The sequence below is a fragment of the Platalea leucorodia genome, assembly GCF_965183815.1.
Source record: "Platalea leucorodia genome assembly, chromosome: 2".
In the NCBI taxonomy this organism is placed as follows: Eukaryota; Metazoa; Chordata; class Aves; order Pelecaniformes; family Threskiornithidae; genus Platalea; species Platalea leucorodia.
The window spans coordinates 19,477,766-19,490,897 of record NC_138824.1 but is presented as its reverse complement, the minus strand read 5'-3'; the positions used below and the strand labels follow the sequence as shown (position 1 = coordinate 19,490,897).

Sequence of the window (13,132 nt, the reverse complement as noted above, 5' to 3'; positions counted from 1 at the left end):
GGCCTTTCTAGATACTACTTGGCTTCTTTAATGAGGCACCATCTACCAGAACAAAACCTCACCTTCTGAATGAACGTTTTTCAAAATAACACAACCACCACAAGCAAAACAAAATAAACAAAACTCCCCTAAACCCATGCACACAGAAATACCAGCTATTGATTCAAAAGATGTCTGGTAAATTCTTCCAGCTTAGTAAGAGTTCTTGAACATATATAGGTTGGTATATTAATTATCAATTCTTGCACAAACAAAATGATGAAATGATTTCAGGTATAACAGAACACTTTCTCCTTTCCACACACATTTAAAAAAAAAAGAGAGAGAAAAGAAAAGACAAGACAATGATACCACACCCATATATTCCAAGTCTTATCACATGCTCCTAGGAGCCAAAGTTACAGACCACATTATGCTAGCCACTGTACAGAGAAGACATGTTTAGCTTTTTTGCTCTTTGTTCAAAGGGACAACAGATGGAGAGAGACAAAAAGGAGAATACAAGGAAACAGCACCACCATAAACAATGGTTAGAATTAGCTCTTGTTCTAAGATGGTGTGTTTGAGTCCCAGAGTGACAGGAAAGGTGGTGGTTTGGTTTTCATTTTAGTAGGCTTTGTTTCCTAAAGTTAGCTTCTTCTGCATTACCAGGTTGCAACTGCCTTAAAGGGTGCATATAGGGAACTTCTCCAAGCATGAGGAGCATCAGAGAAGAACGAACAATAGCATTTAACTGGCCATGATGTCACTTTTTAAACAGCACCTAAAATCTCATTAACAACAACAACAGATAGATAATACCCTTCACAGCTAAATTCCAACTTTAAATTAAAGGCAAGTAACATGTTACTTCTACAACCGTAAAAGATCTAAAAAGACCAGACAGTCAAAGCAGAAGATGAGGAAAGCACTCTTGTTCAGGATTCTGAATCCATATCAACAGAGCAGGACCATTTTTACCACAACCGTAAGAAAAACTGTTACCACAAGATACAGAGACCAAAGGCAAAGTATGAGATTTAGTCATGTGATCTATTAACAACTACATAACGAACACTTAATTGTTTATTAACACTTAAGAGACAACTTATTATGCAGAAAAAATCTGCAGTCTGTTAGAAGAGTAGCGTGTGGTGTGTCTAAAACAAGGGCTAAATTACGGGCTTAAACCAAAGATCTCATGACAACACCGTCCACAAGTGACAGACAGCACGGAGGGTTTTCCTTTTGAGGAGGAAGGATTGCCTCTGCGATAGTAGCCTGAGCTAAAGGTCAGACAACCACAAAGAGAAGTCAGAAGCACACACTGAGATTTAGCTGGTACAGAAGGCAGCAAGTCTGGAAGAGAGACTTGAAGGTCATCCATATAGAGATGATAGCTGAGTTTATGACCGAGATGAACAAAATAACTTTTAGAGGAATTTGATGTAGTACTAAGGGTAAATGCCAAACTAGAGAGGTCTTACAGGGATCTAAAGAAAAGGAACTCCAGAAAGAATTAAGGTTTTCACCAAGGTTAAACTTTCAAGGGCAGGTGGGAAGGAAAAAAAAACCTGATAGTTGGATCATGAGTGGGCTTTTGTTTAAAGTTCAGTACCATTATATTGCACAGAATAGCCTAAAGGAACACAAGATGCCAATATGCTTGCAACAAAAGTCTGCAGGAGAAAAACAAACAAGTCCATGTTTCTAAGAGAGACTATGAGCCGTAAGAGGCCTAAATTGGAAAATCAGGCCCATAGCTATTCTATGGGTTATGCCCAATTTTACCATCTTCTTCCAATGCCATCTTTCACAACAAAAGAACTGAGGAAACTGCATCTAGAAACCAATACGAACTCTTCCATAATGCCACTGTCCTCTCCTAACGATCTGCTTTCTTTGCTGGCCTCCCAAGAGTTAGATTGGTGAGCTATGGTGCAAGTGTCTAAGCAGTTGTTGCCCTATCAGAGTGTGACCAAGTGTATATCACTACTTTGCACAATCTATTAAACAGAGGAAAATGTGGAATTAAGACGACATCCTGCTCCGCATGTGTCGGTAAGTATTAAAACATATGAGCAGGGACTATGCCTTGATAGACTAGGTACACAAATTTAGGTATTATGCCTTTTAAAAGTTACAGTGATACAAACTGAAGGATTCTGATAGTCTTGTATGAGTCAAGGAAAAAAGTTCATAAACCTTAATGTACAGTTAAGTACAGAGTGCCTAATTAATTTATTTTCATTAAAGCAGTAACATATTAAGTATTTTAGAGATCTCAAACCATCATTTCTGCACAACAGCAATGCACGATTAAGTAGTCTCATCTCAAACTTAAACAAAGCAAACAAAAAGCCCACCACAATCTTCTTGTGCTACTGACACTCAATATGGCTGGGGAGAGCACTTGTAATGCCGGAGTACATTTCAAACCATTACTGCAACTACTCTGTTCGGAGCACCAAACACTTGCTTCTGTGCCCCTGCCTCAGTGATGAATCTCTGCCACCCCCATCAGAATATTCTCCAGTGGCTGATGGTAGAAGGGGCAGAGAAGGAATTTATGGCGAAGGTAGCTCCAAAAAGCTTGGGAAACACAGAGGAATGCGGAGTGCTTAAGCATTAGGACAAACTTACAAAGCGTGAATACCCTCCAAACACAGAGCAGTTTGAAAAATACATTGGTGGCAATCATGTCACTGGACACTCAGTTGACCACAAAACTGAATAATCTCTGTCGATTTTAATTATGTTGGACTAGTAAAATCTGAATTTGTCATCTGTATTATACCCATTGATTGAAATAATTTTGTTCTCACAGCAAACTGGAATAAGAAAACAACTTTCATCATTCACATATCCAATCCAAAAGATACTTCAGGTGAAGGTACAAGAATCCCTCAGTAGACAGTTATGATCTAACCTGTCTATAAAGGACAATCGTTGACCTCATCTAATGCAACTGTTGACGTTCTCATCCATACAGACATATCATCAAATTTTCTGTGTGTGCATGTGTGTGAATCCTATTGAACTCTAGTGGCACCGAGTTTCACGGATTAAATATTTAATTTGTCTTGAAATTGGTAATTTCTGGAAGGTCACAGAAGACAAAAGCCTTAAATCTCCAAAACAACTTAAGTAAGTGGAGTTGAAATCGTAGAATCATTTAGGTTGGAAAAGACCCTTAAGATCATTGAGTCCAACTGTTAACCTAATACTGCCAAGTCCACCACTAAACCATGTCCCTAAGCACCACATTTATGCGTCTTTTAAATACCTCCAGGGACGGGGTCTCAGCCACTTCCCTGAGCAGCCTGTTCCAATGCTTGACAACCCTTTCAGTGAAGAAATTGTTCCTAACATCCAATCTAAACCTCCCCTGGAACAACCTGAGGCCATTTCCTCTCATCCTATCACTTGTTACCTGGGAAAATAGACCAACACCCACCTCGCTACAGCCTCCTTTCAGGTAGTTGTAGAAAGCAATAAGGTCTCCCCTCAGCCTCCTCTTCTCCACACTAAACAACCCCAGTTACCTCAGCTGCCCCTCATAAGACTTGTGCTCTAGACCCTTCACCAACTTCGTTGCCCTCCTCTGGACACGCTCCAGCACCTCGATGTCCTTCTTGTAGTGAGGGGCCCAAAGCTGAACACAGTACTCAAGGTGCAGCCTCACCAGTGCCAAGTACAGGGGGGTGATCACTTCCCTAATCCTACTGGCCATGCTGTTTCTGATACAAGCCACGATGCTACTGGCCTTGGCCACCTGGGCACACTGCCAGCTCATATTCAGCCAAGCCACCCAGAGCAGCATGAATGCTCCCTGGCCATCTCAGTGGGGGTAAGGGATGGAGATCCACACAGCAGCAAAGATGCAAGGCTTGTTGATGTGCTAGGAACCACAGAAGCACCGGAGAACAGTCACACAGGCATTGGGGCTTCTCCCCCAAAAAAGGTGGCAAGATCAATAGCCCAATTCAAGTGCATCTACACGAATGCACGCAGCATTGGCAACAAAGAAGAGTTGGAAGCCAATGTGCAGCTGGGAAACTACGATATAAAATCAATATAGTCAAAGTGTTAACTGAAGAGGACATGCTGTGCACCTGCATTCTAGAAGTCTGACAGTGCTCCCTTCTACCAAAAATTTGTCTTAGAAGTACAAAACACTATCTGACAAACCCACAAATCTTGGTCCAAAATGAAAAATTTTAATACTAGCATCTAAATTGATCAGATCATTCATCTATCAAGTCAGCATCTACTGCCAGCCACATCTGCCAGCAGCATGCATGGTAGGCTACAAGTATGGAAGAAAAGCTAAGTTTCCTCTGAACTCTCATCTCTCAGAAACCCAGTTATCCTCCTGGAGCATTCACCTAGTAAGATTAACTCACTGAAACTAAGTTAAAGTTAAAAAGAAGTTGCAAAAAAAGTGCTTTCAACTGTTAAGTTAAACTCGGCAATTTCATCAGACAACAAAAATCCTGTAGCATACGCGGCATTAAGAGCCTCCTGAGGCAAGTATTACCTCAAACTTCTCAGAAGGACAGCTTACTAGTCTTTTGAACTCTTCTGAACTTCAAATTCCAATCCCTTTCCACAGCTAGGTTGAGTTCATTGTTATTTGCTATGTACATGTCTTCTGGAAAAAAGAAACAGTTCTCCACAAAGAATGGATTTTCCATTAGTAACAATACTTGATACAAATTCTTCACAGAACTCTTCATTCTGCTTTCGTTGCAGGGTATATCAATTGATTGCAAATTCTGACACAAGATGGTAGAACTTCAGTAATTCTGCATTTAGTCCTTCAAACCAAAATGAAAACTACTGTAACAATGCAAGACTGTTCATGATGATGCCGGACAAAAAAAAAGGAAAGCAAGCCAGCAAAAATCTGAAAGAGGTTGTACCACTTTTGGTCCAACATCCCTCCATATACTTGAACAAGCTCTGCAGAAGACAAAGAAACTCGCTTTCACTGACATCTGTACATTCTTGCTGATGCAAATCCCTCTTAGCATATTATTCCAGGGTAAGCAACAGTAGAATGCAATCATATATCTGGGGTCAAAGAGGATTAATAACAATAATATAAATCAAATTTATTAGATACTCTAATTAGGACAGTCTTTTATTAAAACAAGTTATTTAGTTTAACTACCTAATAATGTCCCATCATCACTTTCATTTTACAAATTGTGGCTGAGTTTGGTTCCTAGAGCTGACCTCGCAGCAGTAAGCGCCGAATACATTCCCTCACACACCAGCATGGCCCATCATGTGCCACAGGACACACTTTTTACCTCCAGTCATGTGCCAGAGAAAAGGCTGTTCCACCACCACCACAGTTGGAGGAGGACAATGTGCCATCAACTAGGGTGCCTTTGTGCAAGATGTTAGTGTAATTCACAAACCAGCTGGCAACTGCTTATTGAGGTTTACTGAATCTTAGCTATACAGCTGTTCTTGGCAGCATTCTCATCTTTTCATAGGCAGCCACACAAAGCTGCAATAATTTTTTCAAACCAGCTCCAGTACACAACATCCTTTTTCACTCCCTTCCAACACAACAGCCTCCCTCCTTCCAGAGCATTATTTGCCTTGATCACTCTTAGAAGTAACTTTTTTAACATGAAGAAGCATCAGAAAAAGCAGAACAGCTGTTAGACTGGAATGTATAATGAATCAGAAGTAAAATTAGATGGTAGCCTTACATCCAAGACACAGTAAGAGTTAAAAAATTACAATTAAAATTTCAGAATTACAGTAGTATGCCAAGGTTTAGAACAGACCACTTTATTAATGGTAACAGGCCATACAAACTCTCAGCATCTTTCATGAGGTTGGTAATTTTAGAAGCTCAGAATAAATCCAAACCTAATGCCCTCCTCCTAAGCAGTGAGGTTTTGCAGAGAACCACTTATTGTTTATATATGTAAGCCACCAAAAAGTAACAAAGAAAGTTGCAAGCTATGCAAATCTACTGTGGCAAGGGAAGAAAAAAAGGGAGAAAAATAAATTTTTCAAGATACAAGTGGTGGGTAGGACTACGCCACCGGCATCCCCCCGGCAGCCAGGCGCAGGACCCAGCGCGCAAGGCAGGCGCTGCCTTTTTGTTTTGTTCTCCGGCGGCGCGCTGCCCACCAGGGCCGCCGGGCCGGCTGCGCTCTCCGCCGCGGCCTCTAGCGGCGGCGGCCGCCTCCAAACTCGGCTCCCAAAGCCTCCCCCCATGCGCACACCGCCTTACTTTCTCCTTCGCTGCACTACTTTGCGATTTCAGAATCCCCCGTGCCGCAAAGAAAAACCCTCGTTGTTAAAACGGGCGCAAGCCAGAGTCAAATCACACCCCAATCCCACAGACAGGGACTGGTAAGCAGCCTCTCCTTAGCCGACCCAACACCCAACAGAGACCACAATCTGCGTTGAAAATCCCACACAGATGAAACACTGAAAACGCTCGCTATTAAGAAGCTGTGGGTTTCCCCAGTGACTTCCAGCTTTTTGGGGAAGGGGCGAAGCAGATGGCTCAGAAGCCCCACCAAGGCGCACAAACCGCCAAAGGCGCCCAACAAAGTCACCCAAGCAGATCTGCGAGCGTGAAGAACCCGTCTGAACGCACACAGGAGAGACGCCAGAGTACGCTCTGCAAATCGCTGCGTTATTTTAAACCTCTCATTCCTCTTCTTAGCCTCAAGATATGCAGGACGCAGGATTGGAGAAAGAGAGGAAAAAAATTAAAGATGGCCAAAGGTGTCTCGTCACTGATTTTAATACATGCTCTAAAACTCTAGAGGGCACCCGAAATATGCCCTCCCCCTCCCGCCTGAGCCGGGTAACGTGAGCAGCGGCAGCAGCCCGTCGTCTGCTTGCCGGAGTTGGTATTGCAGGAGCGATGTCTGCAGCAGCAGCGCCCACCCCGAGGAGGAGCCGCCTCACAGCCATTACTGGGGCTTCGCCCCAGGGCAGCAGCTGCTGGACCCAGGAATTTCCCCACCCAACCCTGGAGGCCCCTCCTGCTACCCCTGCCCCCGGGGAATATGGGGGGGTGGGTCAAGCCCTCCCTAAGCAGGTCTAGCAGAGGCAGAAACAGATACATAAATAACACTCACAATGGAGCTCCCTCTCCTTGTTGGTCTCTGCCAAGGCTGCACCAAACTGGGCTGGAGCCTAAGGGAAAGACATGGGGTTAACACGGGGCAGCGAGGAGCAGGCAGCGCCCCCAAGCAGCGTTTCCTTTGCCTGGCCAGGGCAGGTACCGCTTGCATCGCCCACCACTTCCCTTTAATCCCAACCCTTTTAATAATTAAATAAATAAAAACTGCCCTCCCCGGGGGCGGCGGGGTGCTCCCCGAGCGCACCCACGCCGCCTGCCCCCGCTGAAGGCGGGGGGACAAGGAGCCGCCCCGGGCGCAGCGGCAGCGGGGGCTTCTCCGAGCGAGTGCGGGGGGAAAGGCAGCGGCGGCACCCACGGCGGGGAGCAAATATTACCTGCTAACTTGCCTAAAAGCGGCCCTGAACCGGCGCCCCGGGGGGTCGCAGGGCCCTCAGCGGCGGCGCCTCAGCGCCGGGCGAGCGCCCCGGCCCCCCGCACGCTCCCGCGGCAGTTGCCCCCGGTCTCGGGTTTGCCCCCCTGCAGTCGGCCAGCAGCACTGCCGCCTCCTGTCCGCCATTAGCGAGACCCAGCCAAACAATACGGGAGGGGAGCAGCGACGGCGGCAGGATCCGCGGAGCGCCGCGCCGGGCAGGGGAGGGAGGCACCCGCGGGGGGGCGGCGAGGGCGGTGGGTGGGGGAGGCACCGGGGCAGAACAACAGCCCAGGGCCCGGCGGGGAAGGGAGGGAGGGAGTTAAAATAGGAGGCGCTAAAGCAGACCCGGCCCTTCCCCCAAATGCCCCTGCCCCCCCTCAGGGCTGCCCCCGGGCGCCCCCCCGTTTACCCTCGTCGCCCACCTCCAGGCCACGATGGTTATCCGCGGGGCTGCCCCCGGCGCTGCCCGCGCCCCCTCCGCCACCGCCAGAGGTGGCGGCGCGGCAGCGGCGACGACACCGTGGGGTACTTAGCCCGGGTAGCTCGGAGGCACGGCGGCTGCTCTCCCATCCCCGCCCTGGGGGCAGTTCCGCGCCGCCAACCGCCCGCCAGCCCGCCCCTGAGGCGCAGCACCCCGCACCCCCACCTTACCCGGCTCCCTACCGCTCGCCGGCGCGGACACCCCCCTCCCCCCCGCGGGGGACGCACGCACTCTGCGCTACTCCTCCGGCGTCTCAACTCTAACTCGGTCCAGTCCCGGGCGAAGCGCAGCTGCTAGCGGAGGGGAGGAGGAACCGGGCCAAGCGAGCTCGGGGGGATCCGCCCCCCTGCCCCGCCATTGGCTCCCCCAGAGGGCGGGCTCTCGCGCCGGGCTAGCGGAGTGGGCGGGCCGCCCATCCATCAGAGCCGCCCGCAGCCGGTTGACCCTATAAACTGCCAATCTTCCTCCTGGGCATGCCCGGGGTTCTTCCCACTTTGATCCATCAGGTTTGAGGAGCCCGGATCGTTGCCCACCGGCTCGTTACCCGCGCCCGAGGGCTGCGCTCCCGCGCAGCTCTTTGACAGCAGCAACTTGCAGAAGTTTGCGCTGCCCGCCGGGCCGGGCCGGCCGCGCTCCGCCGGCGGGGAGGTTGCGCTGCCCATCCCAGCCTTGCGCTCGGTCCCTGTGGACGCTACGGCCCCGGCCGTGGGGCGCGGGCTCACCTCTCCCTCTCCGCCCCCCACCGCCGAGCGACGGGGTTGGCCGGACTCCCCCGTGGCCCTCCGGGAGGTCTGGCCCCGCTCCTTCCCCCAGCGGGGCTCTGAACCTGGGGCCATTTCCATGAGGGACAGAGCGTGGATAATGGACGCGTTCCCACAGGGGAAAGGCAGAGAGCGCACGTATCCCAGGGAGGGCGCCTCCCCCTCAGCCCCGCAGCCTGCCCCGCCGAGCAGCGCCTCCCTGCCGCCCTCGCCCTAGGACGCCCTCCTGCCCCCACCCGCTGCGGGGGAGGGCGCCATGTCAGCCGCCGACATGGCTCCTGGAGGAGCTGCTGGTGGTGGTGGTGGTGGTAGCAGTGGTGGCGTCCTCCATTTTGTCGGAAGCTGCTGCGGGGAGCTTGGGACCAATTCGAACCAACGTGAGGCGCAGCGGGACGTCCATTTGAGGCGCCTCTGCCCTGCTCCCCGCGGGAAGAGGAGGCGGGTGCCCCCGGCAGTGCCGCGGGGTGGGGAGGGGTGCTCCGGGCGGCGACGGCGGCCAGGCGCCGGGAGCCAAGCTCTCCGCCCGCCCTCCGCCAAAATGGAGGATGCGCACTTCCCTTGCGCGGCTCCTTCCCCCGGCGCCGGCCATGGCGCTCACGGCCGCTCTTTCGAGGACTTGGGGAGCTCAGCCTCCCGTCTTGCGCGCCGGTCCCACTCTGCCCCATTTACTCATCCTCCTCTGCCCAGAAGAGGGAGAGAGAGAGAGAGAGCAAATACCCGCCCTGCCTCCTCCAGCCCGTACCAATTCGTGTCAACCACGCGGAGCAGTGTCCCCTGCAGAGAGCCTCTTGCCTGCGCAAGGAGCCGGGTTCAAGCCGCGGGCGCCATTTCCAGCCCGGAGCTGGGAGCCTCCCGCGGGATCCGCCTGGGAGCCCGCCGAGCAGCCTTGCTCTCGGGTGGCGCAGAGTCACTTAAGGGCTGGCTCCTTCCTCCACCACCCTTGATGGGTTTGGTTAATAATTTTCATGTGTGGGAGAGACCAGAAATTTTCTATCTTCTATTGTCACAACAATACATCTGATTTCTTCTTAACGGTCCCACCCGGAGACACAGGCTTCAGTCAAAGACTCAAGCCAAAAGCTTCTCCAACACTGTTACTGTATGTTGTTGATGGGAATTAATGATTTTTTTTTTTCACATCATCCTAGCCATCAGATAAAGCTTGGAAGGGCTACTTGGTGTGGGGGGAAAGAGTTACCTCAGAGGCTGGCGGCAGCTTGCGCTGCCATTGCTCATGCCTGAAAGAAAGAGGTGAGCTGATGGTGAAACAGCTCTAACACAACAACTGTCAAGGAAGAAAGTGCCACGGAGATGAATCACCACCCGTTTTGAAGGTCTCCTCAAAGTTGCCCTGTAAATTCATCAGCTTTGTTCTACGGCATCACACCGTCCAGCCAATTATGTTCATAGTAACCAGACAGCTGTTGAAATGTCAACACCGAATCTCGTACGCTCCATCAGGTCAGCTGTCTCCTGACCATTTCCATTATTAGCCTTGAATATCTTCTAGGTTGGTAAAAGTCAAAACCGCGTTAAGTCATCCTCCACATTACATATTTTCCAACCTTTCCAGTCATACATCTCAGGAAGATGTCTTTTGTTCTACAACAGTGCTTATCCATAAACATTTAAGTTCTGATGAAGTTCATAAAGAAATTCAAGAGGACTTAAGCACTTGTTTTTGAGAGCTTTGATGTGTCCAGAGATGGATGGTAGAAAACGAGTGGTTTTCCAATTTAGCACATGTTAAGTGAAACCCATCACTCATATTAGTCATCATTAAAAAAGTAACCAAAGAGCACCTTCCTCTTACCACTGCCCTAGCAATAGACATTACCTAACAGTGTTATCTAGGACTTTTACGGAACAACGTAGCAACAGACCATTTTCATTAATGTTTTAGATTATACAGTTCAAACAGAAATTTTAATGGTTGTGCTTGCAATTTTGGAACTGTACTGACATATATATATAAAAGTCTATAACTCCAGAGAACCCTTGTCCCCCTGTAGACATGTAAGCCTATTTTTGAATTTGTATATTCAAATGTAGACAAAAATAATGAAATACACCATGATTTTTCCATTGTTTTTTCAACTGACATCAGGAGAAAGGACAGACACCTATGTAAATTCCTCTTCATCTGTAAAATGATGTATAATTCAGATTATTTTTAAGAATAATCCAGATCAAGTAATTCTTTTTTATGGTTTGCAAGAGTTAGCATTAGCTTAAACACTAAGCAGTAAAATCTTTTCATGAACACCAGATATCTGAAATGGATGTATTTATAGGCTCCACACCACTGCTTTCATGGACAGGCCTGATGTCAGCAACTTCACTAAAAAGTGTCAAACATATTGACTGGCAGTAGATAAATTCAACGAAGCTGAACCAACAGTATGCTCAATGACTTACAGGAAGAGTGACATCCTTCTATCTGTCATGGAGTAAAATTGTCTCAAAAAGCAGTCAACTGTATTTGAACTGAGAAGGAGTAATCTGATATATTTTGAAGAGTTTATGTTTGAGCAGGAATCTTAAGAACACTACCAAGCCAGCCTGCAAGTGATGCATAGTATATTGAACACAGTTTAAAGCTACCTCCTGCTATCAGCAATATTTATCTATGATAAAGAACAGTGGCATTTGTTCCAGAATTAGAAGGAAACATATTCCTTTGACTGAAGGACTTCTTCAGCCTGAGCACTGTTTAGGTTTACATCAATCTAATTGACCGGGTGTCTAGAACAGCGTTCTGAGGAATGAAGGGAAATACTTGAACAAGATGTCTTCCACTGTTTCATATATGTAACACTTGGAAAGTAGAGGTTCATGAAACCCTTTAGGACACAGCTTATTACAGCTGATTTGAAGATTGGCTTGGAGAAAAATTGTTTGGAATGCAGATAAACCTTGTGTTTATAGAAGTGTCTGTGTGTTTCCGCCACCTGTGGAAGTGAAAATGGAGTGTAATCCTTTGTAAAGTATGTGACCCCAAAATTTCTTTCATGTCATTGTTGGCTTCTATACTGCCCTGCCCCACAAACCTTGTAATCTCTGCCTTACACAGTTTTATTTGTCCTCTTTATCTTGTTCTTTTCCCTACTTTCTTCCTCTACCATTTCTGGCAATATTTCTCTTTCTTTTCTGTCCTTAATCTCACCTTTTTGTCTATTTAGCCTCAGTCCCCCTTGGCCATCACAAAGAAGAAAGATGTGGGCAAACTGTATTGGTTGATGGAACATGTCGTGTTTTCATGGTCATGGCATAATGAAATTTTGGTCTACTAGTTGGTTGCCCAACACAATCTCAAGAAATAGTAGGGGAAAGAAAAAGATTAAAAAACCAAAACCAAACGGAAAAAGTAGAATCTTGAAACACCTATGATCAGTAACACCTTGATCATTTTGTCTTTATTATATAGTATTCCCTCTATTGGTGTTCCGATTTTTTAGTTTCATTAGGCATTGCATCTATTCTTTATAGACTAAAGCTCTTAATGAAAAGATACCATATGTATGCATATGTTTGTACTGTATATAACAGAACCCATACTATAAAAAAATTGAAAAAAGAATTGCTTTCTACAAAACATTACCTGCGGTTTTCATTATGGTTGTTGAACTACATATACTTTTCATAATATTTATAAACAAATCAATATGTATCTATAAATAAATTGCATTCAGCTGTTTAATTTGCAGCTTATTTAACCGAAAAGTGATCTTTCAAAAGGTCAAATAATGAGACAATATATACTATCGTATGAGATTACTATTCATTGCATGATATAATATGTCTTCAAATGACCTTTACGCCACACCCCATATTTCAGTTTTGAAAAAGTAAAGAATAACTTATGTTCTAAACTGGGCAACCTCCCCGCAGAAGACATTGCAATACAGTAAAGATGAAGAATGTAATACCCAATAAAGTGTTATTCCGAAATCACTTGCAGTGAGTTTAAAATAATCAACATAATTTTTACTTGCAAAGTAATTTTTATTAGTTTTTAAACACTTGGGGTTTTAGTTGGACAAATCCCTTGTCTTTATGGAGAAGAAATAACAGTGCAAAGCAGAATATAGGACCTTAAGACTGGAAGAGACTCCCTAGGTCAGTGAGTCCAGTTTCTTGCTATTACAGGAAACTGTGTCATATAATCCCTTCCAGAAACTTTTCAAGCTCCATCTTAATGGTAGTTTGATATGTTTACCCCCTACTCTTGTTGCAAATCTGTTCCAGAACTTCATTGTTTTGGTGGTTAGAAACCTTCCTCTAATTTCCAGACTAAATTTATTCAAGAATCCATTATCCATTTGCTTTTGTGCCAGTATTTGTCCGTTGGCTTAAATAGCTCTTCTCCC

The 13,132-nt window shown here is 46.8% G+C and overlaps 1 protein-coding gene across 1 annotated transcript in view; it reads right to left on the bottom strand.

Moving 5' to 3' along the window:
* ZMYM2 (zinc finger MYM-type containing 2) overlaps positions 1-8,319 on the bottom strand; it is a 94,113-nt gene extending 85,794 nt beyond the window's left edge. The window contains exons 1-2 of the mRNA XM_082335608.1: positions 8,233-8,319; positions 7,104-7,161 (exon numbers count right to left, since the gene is read on the bottom strand). The gene's annotated coding sequence lies outside the window, so the exon portion shown is untranslated. The remainder of the gene's footprint in view (positions 1-7,103; positions 7,162-8,232) is intronic.
* Between the last annotated feature and the right edge of the window lie 4,813 nt (positions 8,320-13,132).